We start from the raw sequence: 12,816 nt of genomic DNA, 5'->3' as shown, positions 1-12,816 counted from the left end.
AACCCCCCAAAAATCAAAAATGAAACCTAAAATAAAATTCTAAACGGATAAAATTGACAAGGAGGATGTTGTGAAATACCTGGAAGAGACGGCGTTCGATTATAACGGTCGGATTTTCCGCAGCGACCACGGGAAGTTTCTTGTCAAAAGCTGCTTTTTCAACCTCAACAGTCAAACGGTAAAAATGACATGGTAAAAAGTCTTTTTATAGGTTTTTTGGATGAATTTGTTCATTTTTCACCATGGAAAGATGTTTTTCGATGAATTTTTTCCTATCTTAAACAGGTATGAGTAATGTGTCGCTTTTGTGCAGGACAAAGGGACTTAGAGGGAAAATTGTCATTTTTTCACAAACAAAATATCAGATTCATCTTTTAAGCCCTTTTCTGACTCCTAAAACATGAAAAGATTTCCGAGCGTTTCTTTTACACTCGTTAAAATGGAATTAAAAGACGGTCCCCTTATAGCTCTTTTCTGACCGTAAAATCAGGAAAAGATTGCCGTGTTTTTGTCGTTTCAAACTCGATACGGAAATAAAACGACGTGTCGTTGATCGCTTTTTACTTTTCAGGTCAATGACACTAATTATGAAAGTACTCCTTGGTCGCAAGATCAAGCGGTTCCCCCAGGTATTATTTTATACTTTTTCGGGCTTGAGGGACACAAATTTACGAAAAAGTTCAACTTGGAGTTTCCTTAAGTTTTTCAGACTCTCTAAAATTGAAAAACGCCGAGTTTCTCCTATACTGGGCTCGTTAAACATTTCACAGTAAAGGACCTGTTCAATTACAAACAGGAACGAACCACTCCTTCCTAGGGTTCGAATCAAAACTGGGTTGGACTCATCCGAAGGATGAGCTTATAATCAAGCATATGTTATCCTCCTCAAGCTTGTTAAAAATAAAGAGGTACTTGCCAGAAATGGTGGGGGAAAAGAGAGAAGAATGAGCCTATTTGTTACCTTTTTTCTCAGAAGAAACTTTATTACCACTCTTGGACATGACACTTTTCATTCTCCTGGGTTGGGAAATCCTTTACCTCACAGTTGATCAAACCACTTTTGAAAGTCTTCAACCGGGTTCCGGGGATTAACTTTGAGTTATTTAGCACCAAACCATCTGTCGTGTCGTTATGTGTCCAAGAGGTCTGCAAACAAAACTTTCATCTGCAAAATACTTGTCATCCATTTGACCATCCCTGAGTTAGTCCTTACAGCAATATTTCTTCAACTTGAACAATGATTTCGTGTTGTGGGCTTGCCCGCAATGGGTCACTTTCTATCGACATCAGCACATTATCTAGAGAGATGACTTAGAAATCATCAGTGCCTTGAAGTCTGCATGCATCAATGGCAGGTTTCTCGCCTTTGACGTCAGTTTACATCATTGACTTTCAATCGAAGGATTCCATGAAATGTTCGACATCAACTCATTCATTCACATCTCATGGATTGTACTGGGTACTTTGAGAACCATTGACATTACTGGTGGTCTCTCTCACGCTTGTTAACAGTTTACATCATCGACTGGTAATCAAGTGGTTTCTACCATGTTCGACATCGACTCATTTATTCGCATGGCTAGAATCGTACCAATTCGAGAAGTAGGAATGAAGACCCTGGATCGAATCTTTACCATCCAGGCTACGAGGAGTTTTGTATTCATTATCTAAGTAGACTAACCATAAACAGATGGCTGCATCCATACTGTGTCTACAAAAGTCTATGATTATGATGTACTGCAAAATCATTTCTGTATCAGAGTAGTTAGTCTGTTAGTTAAAATTTTAATCTGAGTATGGGAATGCCTACCTCAGTGATGATATAATCTTATACATGTATTTTGTGTTGAAAATTGCAGGTTCTGACCAGGTTCTCCACGAGATAATCCTCGAAATGATAAAGCGCTTCACCCTTCCTAGATAATACCAAACCCTAATCTATTCCAGGCTTCGCACTTTAGGGGGCAATCAGTTACACTAAAAAATGTCACCATGGCTATTTACAGTTGGTATGGCTCTATCAACAGTCATACTACCCTCTTAAGAAAGTCTTATGCCTCTGCTATTCATGTCAAACTCCAAGAAAGAGAGAAAGTCTTTATAAATATGTTTATCTCTGGGTACGCAGGTTCTCTCAAACCTTGCTTGCGGGTACACACCTATTGTTCATAAGGTATGCATCCAAGGACGCTCTGTATCTAAAGGGGCAAGTGCGTCCCTCTGAAAAGGTTAAAATGCGCAAGTTTTATCTTCAAAAACTTACTTGTGGTCATTTCTAGAGCATTCTAGAAGGTTGTTTGATGTGTATTGAGCGCCTCCAGATGGTTCATGCACTCCTACCAAAGAGGAACTTATCCCATCAATAAGGGAGTGATCCCATCCAAAGAGGGGACTATCCCATTGATGGTGGACCTGATTAACTTCCTCTTGAGCACTATAAATACAGGCTTTGGGCCAGAAGGAGGAGGGTTGAAAGCTATACATTTCTAAGGGTAAATGCTGCAGGAATTAGGACTCCCATTTAGAAGCTTGTGAGGAGAGATTTCCATCTTTACTTGTTCTATTTGGAAGTGGGTGAGCTTTGTCAAAGTAGAGGAAGACTCTTGTGGACCCTGGAAGGAGCTTGCACAACACCAAGGCTCAGGTTGTAATGGTTCCTTTTGATTACCTTTAATGAAAATTGGTCCATTCTTCTCAATAACTTGTTGTTTATGGGTTATTTCATGTACTCCTTGGTCTATATGTTGAATATGCTTTGTTTTATGTTATAATCAGGTGCTATTTAATTATTTGACTGTTGGTGATTGCAGGTTTTGGAGAAAAGGAGGAGCTCATCCGGATCAACAAAGCTTGGACTTCTACAACAGCGTTTGGACGAAGGTAAGAACGAAACACTTGATTTCTCATATCATAATGTATGTTTAGAGAAGGATAGCTCCAGTTTGTTTTGTTTGTCATTAGAATGTCTTAGACTTCTAGGAAGGTCAGTTGTGTCCGCACCCTTGACTGATTCCGTGTGACATGGTCTCTATTGAATCCATATTAAACTTGATTGGAAATTGTTATAATAGGTTTATGTAACATCTCAAAATTAGGAGGATCCAAGGAAACAATAGAAGGAGAATGAGAGGAAATAATGTCACTGATTAAATATGATTTGAAATTGAAACTTGCATTCAAATATTGAATATGAGGCGCGAGAGAAGATGGTGATAGATCAAAAAATTGTTTTTCATGTTCTCCAACCTCAACTTATGTGCATGGAGAAGTTTTATTTAACAGAGAATGAGAAGAAGACGAAGAGTCAAACGGAATGACACTTTCTCCTTTTATAGATTCAAGAGATACATAACTAAGAAACGTTGGGAGGCTTTCAAAAGATTTGAATTTAGTTGGATTCAAAGAAATATGAAAAAAATACTCAACCTTTTCTTTCTTAAAATTCAAATCAATGTCATCCTCAGAAAACTCATTACAAAAGTGAATGAAACAATCATGAACATATTCAACATATTCATTAGGTTATTTTATGAGATGAATGATTTTCCTATAAACAGTTTTGTAATCATACTTGTCAAAGGCGTGATGAAGCTTGTTGACAAAATGTCTGAAAGAATGAATAGAGGTGGTCGACAATATATAATGCCATTGTTTAATGCATGCTTCGAATGTAAGGATGAACAACTTGCAAACAATATTGTCACAATTAATTTGATGATGAGTCAAAATTTCAAGAAAACAAAAGGTGTGCTCAAGAATGGTTGTTCCATCCTCTCCATCAAATTTCAAATTCGACAAGTCATGAATTATCCCCGAGGGCACTTTCAAATTTGCAACTCTGAAAAAACTTGTTGGGGTTAAGATTTAGGAAGAAGCCATTTTAAGATAAGAAAGGTTCAAACAGAATTCACGGGCTTAGCTTGTCATCTATCCCTCCTTCTAGTGCCAAAAATTTGTTGACAATGTTGGAAGCTTCCAATAGGGAAGGGGGTCTCCCCGATGTGAAGTCCCAATTAGACCCCAAATAATTTGGAGTAGGATCCCCAACCAAAAAATGATCGATTTCCAAAGTGGTGGATTCAAAGATGTGCCTTGGTTGCGATAAACACACAAAATGAGATATGCATGGCTTTGGTGGAAGAAAGTGTATGAACTTTGTGTAGTATCAAATGTAATGCACAAAAGGTTCTGTCACACTAGAGGGGAAATGAGTGAGCCATTTAAAATCATGTAATAGTACTTATCTTAAAAGATACAAATGAGCCATACAAGAGAATTGTTAGTTAACTTGCAAAATAATTCACAAGATAACAACGATTGTAATAACATAACAACACATATTCAATAAGATTCATACTAAAGAAAATGAAGTAGTTATTAAGAATTAATGTAAATGAAACAAAACATATCACAAACATAATAACAATAGTATTACTACATTCATGACATATGCATGAAGACATTCTGACTCTGATCTTTTATTAAAGAGTGAAGGTTATAGACATACATTTAAAATTGAAAAGATACATGCCCCAATAGTGGAACATGAAGCCAAAAATTTCTTCTCCAAAGAATGATATTCCTCCTATGCTAAACTATAGAAGCGAATGTTGTAAAACAAAGCTTCCAAGCTTTCAATCCCAAGCCCTTTGCTTGAGTTATGAGCGTATATTTATAGTGAGTGAGATGACCCTTAATCTCCCTTTGTGACCTTTGAACTTCCCTCATGACTCTTTGAAATCCTAAGTCTTTTCCTAAATAATGATACTTGGACTTCCAATTACATATTTATTTCAAATAAAATAATACAAAAACCCATATGAGACAAAATGGGTAGAGCCTAATAAGATAATCCTAATAATACAAACTAGACATATCAATCTTGAGTTTGAGGAAAATCTAGCTTATCAGCTTCAATTTGTAAATATTTAATTACATAGTGGGGCCATGCTTGGTACTATGCGATGGTTTCCTCAAAATTTGCAAGATGACTAGGTTGAAAGCATACTCTAGCTTCCATTGCATCCGGGTAGACAATTTTGGAGCTAGATTGTGTCTCCTTCAATAAGAGAAACATAGCATTGATCTTAGTGGGGACACCAATATAATTCTACGTGGTTTGTCTATCAGTATATAGATCTTATTTGGTAGAAATTTGCCTCAACTTGTCCAAGTATTCTAAAACTTCCTGTCTAACTGCATTTCTACCTTTTGCTTATGTGAATGTCTTAACTGAAGGGATATTATGAGATTTCACTAGGGACTCCACACTATTGTACAATCATGCATAAAAACACAAAATGTTGGCTATGAATGTACTAATTTGTTTATTGCCTTGTATAAGCCTTATGACTTCAAATTTGTCCAACTCAGCTTGTTGTCTTATTTTCTTATCCAATTATGGCAGTGCACCTCTGTACTTCATTCCCCATTCATGAACTGTAGTGATGGCTGCATGCATTAGAGGAAATTTTAGCATAAAAGTTCCCATGAATTTTCATGTACATAATATGTAAGGGAATCCAAATCCTTTAAATTTAAAATGAGATAATGTAAATATTTTGGAAGAAAACTAAAAAAACTACTTTTTTAAATTGTAGTTTGGCTTATCTCATTATAGGTTTACTCAAATTTCAAGTGTAGACACTCATTGGATGCCAAATTAAATTTTGTATCCAACAAGTATCCACTATTCATACTTTTGAGAAGACTCACATTGATAAAAAATGAAGATACATTAAAACAACTTGTTGAACATGTTTTTCTAATGTATTTTCATTTTTTTTAAATCAATGTGGGCCTTCTCAAAAGTATGCATAATGTGTACTTGTTGGATGCATAATTTAATTCCTCATCCAACGAGTGTTTACACTTGAAATTTGAGTAAACCTATAAGGAGATAAGCCAAAAATACAATGAAAAAAATTAGTTTTCTTCTTTTCCCTCCCAAATTCATAACTATTATTTTTCTTAGGAGGCCACTTTTAGGATGAAATTTCCTCTAATGGATAACCTTTAGAGGCTTTGCATTCTCCCATGATTTCTTTTACATATCATGCAAGGGGACAACTACTTTATGCTCGGTAACCAACTCCTCATAAAGGTTCATCACAGTGTCCCCCAATGCTTGAACTTCACCAAATATAGCTGCCTAAAGCTCTTTCAAATACACATGCATGAGAGGCAACTTATGAGTTTCTTCTTGGAGTTGTTCTATATGTTGTCTTGCAACTTCCAAATCCTTTTCTATTTGTCTATTTTCTGCCATCATATATTCTATTTTTGCCTTAGAAGCTCCTGTAAAGGCCAAGTTAGTTGCGACAATAGTTTCAGGATTATTTCTTGCATCCATGACAATCACCGTTTGTGTATTGATGAAAGAAAAATGTGTGAGGTCATTGGGAAAATGTTTCTTTCTCGTTTGCACAATTTTTCTTTGAATCTCATCAAAAGTCAAGCTGCAAATATCCATGACCAAGCTATCATCTAAAGGAGCAATTTCTTCTTCATCACCTAGAGGTTGCCCATATTTTAGAGGAGGTGAAGACTAGATGATGATCTATTGTATTATAGGCATAAGATCAACGTCTTGATTCTGATTCTATTCATTTTCTTCTTTCATGTAGTAGATTTGTTCCTTCTTCTTTTGCTTGATTGAGCATTGCTTCTTCTCTGTCCTCCCTTCTCATTTCTTATTCTTGCATCTATCTTTCTTCATGTTCTCTCTTTTCCTGTTCTTCCTTCTATATTTTCTCTTCTTCTCATCTCACTTATGCTTCCTCTTTCTCTCGGCTGCCATAGCCACTTTCAGAACAACTGGGTTCACTTTGAACTTTCAGCTTTTCTCCTCTGTTGGATTGTGAGAAACCTTCCTTTTATATTTAATGCTTACTGGGTTGCACTTTTCTAGCTTCATCGCCTCCAGAGTACTGTTTTATTCTGGAGTCACATGAGATGGATTTGGTTGGGTTCTCAATGTGTGGGGTTTAGAGGCATTGCAGCAATTCTTGATCTTTTCCTCGTCTGGTCTAGAGTAGGTACCACACGGCCAATTGAAATACAACTTGGCACATTGCTTCTTGCAAATGCCTCTGGGATCATTTTAATGATACTCCATCGTGCCAAATGTAAATTTCTCCAACTATTTACCTTTAGATTCTGCAACCTTCACATTCTTAATTTCATAGGATCCCACCTGCAAAGGAAATATAGGCCAAGGTTCCTTATTTTTCCTATGCAATACCACTGATAAGCCCATGGCAAGATGATATGAAATCTCCTGCATTCCCAACTTATTTTTGGCATACCTTGGTAACAAATGTGATGGTTTATGCCAACTGAAAACCCTAAGGTAAGTGCCATCTGGTGAGGAAAGCCAATCAGCAAGTTCTGATACTAAATCCATCACATCACAGGACATGCAAAGAGGTTCCTCCTCAAATATCATCTGGTACAAGACTTTGAGGAAATGGTCAACATGCTTTTCCATGACTCCTTTATAACTTAATTTGTCCTTGAATTAAACAGTGTTACGGGAATAAGTCCCCTAGGGCTTTGGGTCAGAACCCCAACAGAGCAAGAGTAATCTACAACAAGAAACACACATACAACTTAGGAAACATGCTTAAATAAACAAACTATGCAAAGATGAACATACCTGGATGTCCTTCGTTTGGGTATTTCTAGCCAGGGTTCAAACCCTTTGCAACTCCTAATGATCTTCGAATCTGCAAATCAACCAATTTGAATACACATAGCAACATATAGATAAAGCATTTTAATGAAATCAACTTTATATCATATAAGTAAATGGTTAGTTATACATCAAAATAATCATTCATACATGAACCATAACAATAACATCTTATGCATAAACAAAGTCGATCTCAGGAACAAGACAAGTTTCTTTTTATTATAGAAAACTATAATAAACATGGAAAGAGTTCACCTGAGTCATCCTCTTCCAGCTCCAAGCGGAACCGTCCTCCAGGTTCGTCTAGTCCCAGTCTTAAACAACCTCCTTCCATAACCAATACCATGATATCTCAAGCAAGTGGGAGAATATCAACACTCAAGGAAACAAGGGTTTCCTGAACTTGGGGAAGTGCTTGAAGCACAGGGATACTTTAGACTTGATCAGGGGATAATCTCAGTATAGTAATTCTATCTCTTCTCTCCTCCTTAAGGCCTTCCCATAGAAGTCTTTTTATACTTCTCCCAAGTTAGTTTTTCAGTTGGGAATAGTTGGGAATAATTGGGAATAGTTAGCCCACGGGAACTAGGAGGTAATCAATAGGTAAAACCCATGAACTCCACCATTAGTTAAGGAAATTTAATTTTTTAAAGTGTTTTAACACATATACGCGGGTTGGGTATTGACTAACCTGCATGTACACACTTTTATCATAGGACAAAGTAGCATATAGGGAGTAAAACACTGTTTTTAGAATATTTGGACCAAGTCTAGAAGGAGGGGTTGGCCTAGGCCATAAACCAAGCATCAAAAACACCAAGGGTGATATTTGGAGCTATAACAAATAGTGAATTAAAATAGAATTATTTTTTCATAGCAATTTGAAAATAATTTATTAAGTTTAATTAACTTAATTAATTTAGGAAATTTGAATTGGAAGTCTTTTAGAATACATGTATATGTTCTCCCTAACTTACAGGAGTTAAGGATGAGTTATGAATGAGTTGTAATTAGTTAACTCAGTTTATTGAGTTAATTCCAGTTAAATTATTTCCAATCAGTTTCAGGAACTAATAGTGAATAAACAATCATTTGGGACACTAGTGACCTAATTAGTGCTACTATAGTTAATTGAAGATTCCACCATAAAAAACTCATGCATGTTGATTCTGAGAAAGACCCAGATGAGAATAGAGTGTAGGGATAGTGCACTATTTGTTTTAGATTTTTCTAAGTTGCATTGATAGTGCATGCAATTAGGAACTAATCCTTGAGGGATTGCGCTATTTTTAGAGGCTTTATTTCCCTTTAATAAAAGCTCTCCTTCATACGAATTACACATTGGAATAGAGACTTGGAGAGCTTGTGAAGAGGATAATATTTGGCCTTGATCTTGCTTATGAGTTGGAGATAGAATTTGCTGAGTGCTGGGATTGTTCTAGAGAGAACAAGAATTATAATTTCATCTTGATTTTCCAGATTAATACAAAACAGATAGTGGGGTTTTGATCTGTGGATTTCTCCAGATATTTATTGTGTTATATACCTTTGATTCTCTTCCTCTATTGATTATTTTTTGCTCGATGTTTATGGGCTTCCACTGTAAAGAGTAGAAGTAGATTCTTGTCTCTTGTTTTAATAGATTACATGAGCTTGTGAATCTACATAGTTTTATACTTGGTATCAGAGCAATATTATTTTTTGGGCTAAGAGTTTGAAAAGAATTTATGAGAAATTCTATGAAAATTTTCAGAAACAAATTGTAGATTTGGATTCCTTTTGAAAATATGACCAAATTCCAAAAAAAAATAGCCGAATCGGAGTTCAGATGAGGGAGATATCGATGATTTAAAATCATCTCTCTGGAGGAGATTTTGAAGTTTTGAGTTTCTCGGTTATAGGTGAAGGTCTAACTTGCATACATACTTCAAGATCAGAAGATGGCATTCCATGGGTTGAGACTTGAGTATGCCTTGGAAGGCAGTTGAAATTTATAACCTGGACGGACATGATGGAGGCTATGCTAGAAGATAATGGCTTGAAGGAATTCATTGATTAAGAAGTCCCCAAGCCAGCACCTACAGATTACAGAACTTGGCTGAATGGAAGAAGTGTGTGGCGAAGGCAAGGCAGATAATCCTTCAGGGAGTTTGAGACCACATTGTCTCGAGTCTCCATGGAAAGGAAACTCTGCATGCTATGTGGAAAACATTGATGAACTTGTATCAGAATAAAAATGATCAAAGGAAGTTGGCACTGAAGGATAAACTTCATAAAATCAAGATGGAGAAAGGAAATATGATTCCAAAGTACTTGACCAAGTTAACTCAATGTTGGGATGAACTTGAAAGTGTTGGAATCATAGTTTTTGAGGAGGATACGGTGAGCCTTGCTCTTCTTGGACTCCCAAAGAGTTAGCATAGTTATCAGGACTTTGTCAATGGTCAAGAGAAGCTGCTAGATTGGGAATGACTATGGTCAAATTTGATGCAAGATGAGATTAGGAGGAACACTAGGGATGGCTCTTCATCAAAGATTGATGATGAATAGAACTATTCCGTAGCGATTAAGGCAATGAAGGGGAAAGGTAAAATTTCTCATTCCAAGTCAGATTCTTATCATGGAGGTAAGAAGAAGGACATGACAAAAGTTAAATGCTTTCATTGTCACAAGATGGGTCACTTTGCTACAAATTTTCCATTGAAGAAGTCCAAGGAGAAGTCCCCAGGAGGAGCGGCGGGTGAGGATTTGGCCTCCCAATTCAAATTGGACTTTTCCCTCATTACATGCATGGTGTATTCAATGATGGAAAGTGTCTGGTACTTAGACAGTGTAGCTTCTTTCCACATGTGATCAGGTGCTCATGTCCTAAGTGTCGTAAAATTCTCAAAATTTAAAGTGCTTAGAACTGGTTCAAAGTTGAATGACTAGAAAGTGCTTGTCTTCCCGATTCCGGTGCCGCAAACGGTTCGAAAAACGGTCGCCGTATGAGGAAGTTATGGCAAAAAGAAGAATTTGTCCATAACATTAGAAATTTTAATTTTTCAAAAAAAAATTAAAAAAGGAATATTCCGCCTGGCACGAAATCCGAGGCAACCACCAAACATCAAATATAACTGCAGTTAAGTTGGCGGAATTTTGGCAGGAGCGCCAAATTTGGCGGACCCGCCATAATTGGCAGAGCTATTTGGAGCTAACTAAAGTTAGCTGGAGTTTTTCTAGGGAAAAACTGGAGAAACTTTAAATGGCCATAACTTTGGCTAGGAAAGTTGGTTTTGGACAAAATTCCTTTTGATTTTGGGTATCTTGGACCTTATGAATCCATTGGCATAGGTTTCACAGCCATCTGAGGTCATTTGCAAGTGTTTTAGCTTTGTGGAAGTTCCAAGAGCCACGAGGGCCAAATCAGTTTGGGAGCTGCATTGGTAATTGTGCAGCCAGTGAATGTGGAACGAAGGTCATTCCTGAAGGTTTTCAGCATTTGGAATCCATTTCTACAGCTTGTTTTTCCTTCTAAGGCATTCTTCTCACTGTTTAGCTTCAGGGAATCTTTCAGGGCCACCAGGGCCATTTCAATGATTGAGCTGTTTGGGGGCTATGTTCATCCGTTTTTGGTGATTCAAAAGCCTATGTCTGCTATTTTCGACCTTCTGAGTCTAATGGAAAAGGTTTCAGAACCAATTGAGGTCATCTTCACCTCGAAATTCTCCATGCAATTTTAAAGGGCCACCAGGGCCAATTGGGGAAAGTACTGTATAAGGTACGAAATTCACTGTTTAGTGTTTGGGAAAGAGCATGTTTGGCTAATTCCTATCTTCTGATTCTGTATTTACAGTTCGATCTCTCCTTTGATACACCCATATTCTTGTATTAGCCTTTGTAGCAATTTTAATACAAGAGGACAAGCCTAGTTAGAGAGGCTTGGTCCAGCAGATGTAGCCCAGGAGGGGGTGAACTGCTTTATCATTTTGATGTCTTTATTTGCTGAAGATGATATGCTAAACAAAACTGATAAAAAGTATTAAACAACAAATAAATATAACTTGCATAAACCCATAATCACCTGTTCAGCTGCAGAAAGTTACTTGTCTTATTCCGCAAGACCTTGAACTTCAAGTATGTGTATGTCAAAGACTTCTAAGTGTTTACTTTGTTATTTCTTTAGGCAGAGACTGCAGAGGGCCAGGTAGCCTCTAGAACTCATCCTCTTTTTAGAGGTGACATGCTCGGTGAATGCCCCTATAGTCTATCTCTGTATAAGAAATAAGAAGTTTATACATTTTTAGAGGTCATTTGGAGTGTCTAGCTCACAGTTGAAATTATTGGAAATGGATACCTTGCACCCTTCAACAAGTACATTCCATTTTCAGATCAACATGACTGGCGACAAAGAGTTATTCAGTGAAATGGAGGAGAAAGATCTCAAGATGCATATCGATATGGGTGATGATGGTAAATATAGTGTTACTGGTGTGGACACTATTACTTTTCAGAGGGAGCATGCAACTCCACTCACCTTGAGGAATGTTATTCATGTACCCGGACTGATGAAGGACTTGGTATCCATTGCCATGCTTGAGGATAGAGGCTATGATGTGATATTTTCGAAAGGAAAGGCGTTCCTTCGACACATAGCCATGGGTCAAGTAAAGAATATAGGGATTCGAGTTCAAAATCTCTATAAGATAGAGGTAGAGGATTGTGTTGCTTTGAGTTCAAAAGTGGAAAAGATGTTGAGTCGAGATGTCGGTGAGTTGTGGCACAGGCAATTGGGCCACTTGCATCATGGGGCTTTGAAGATATTGCAACAAATATCTACTGGTCTTCCCAAAGGTACGCTTGAGAAAGTTGATACACGCAAGGGTTGTACTTTAGGAAAATACACCAAGTATTCCTTTAGAGATAGAGACAATTGAGCATAGTCTATTATGGAGAGAGTCCATTCAGATGTGTGTGGACCATTCTTGACGGCATCCATGGCCAAACACAGGTATTATGTTATATTTGTAGATGGCTATTCTCGTAAATGCTGGATATTTTTCATGCAAAGAAAGGATTAGACATCCATAAAGTTTTGTGAATTCAAAGCATTGGTCAAGAAAGAGTCAGGTAAGAAGGCCAAA

Source organism: Pinus tabuliformis, chromosome 5_2 (assembly GCF_031772625.1).
Source record: "Pinus tabuliformis cultivar Carrire ecotype Pingquan chromosome 5_2, CPIR1, whole genome shotgun sequence".
NCBI classification, from domain to species: Eukaryota; Viridiplantae; Streptophyta; class Pinopsida; order Pinales; family Pinaceae; genus Pinus; species Pinus tabuliformis.
This window is presented reverse-complemented; position numbering follows the sequence as displayed.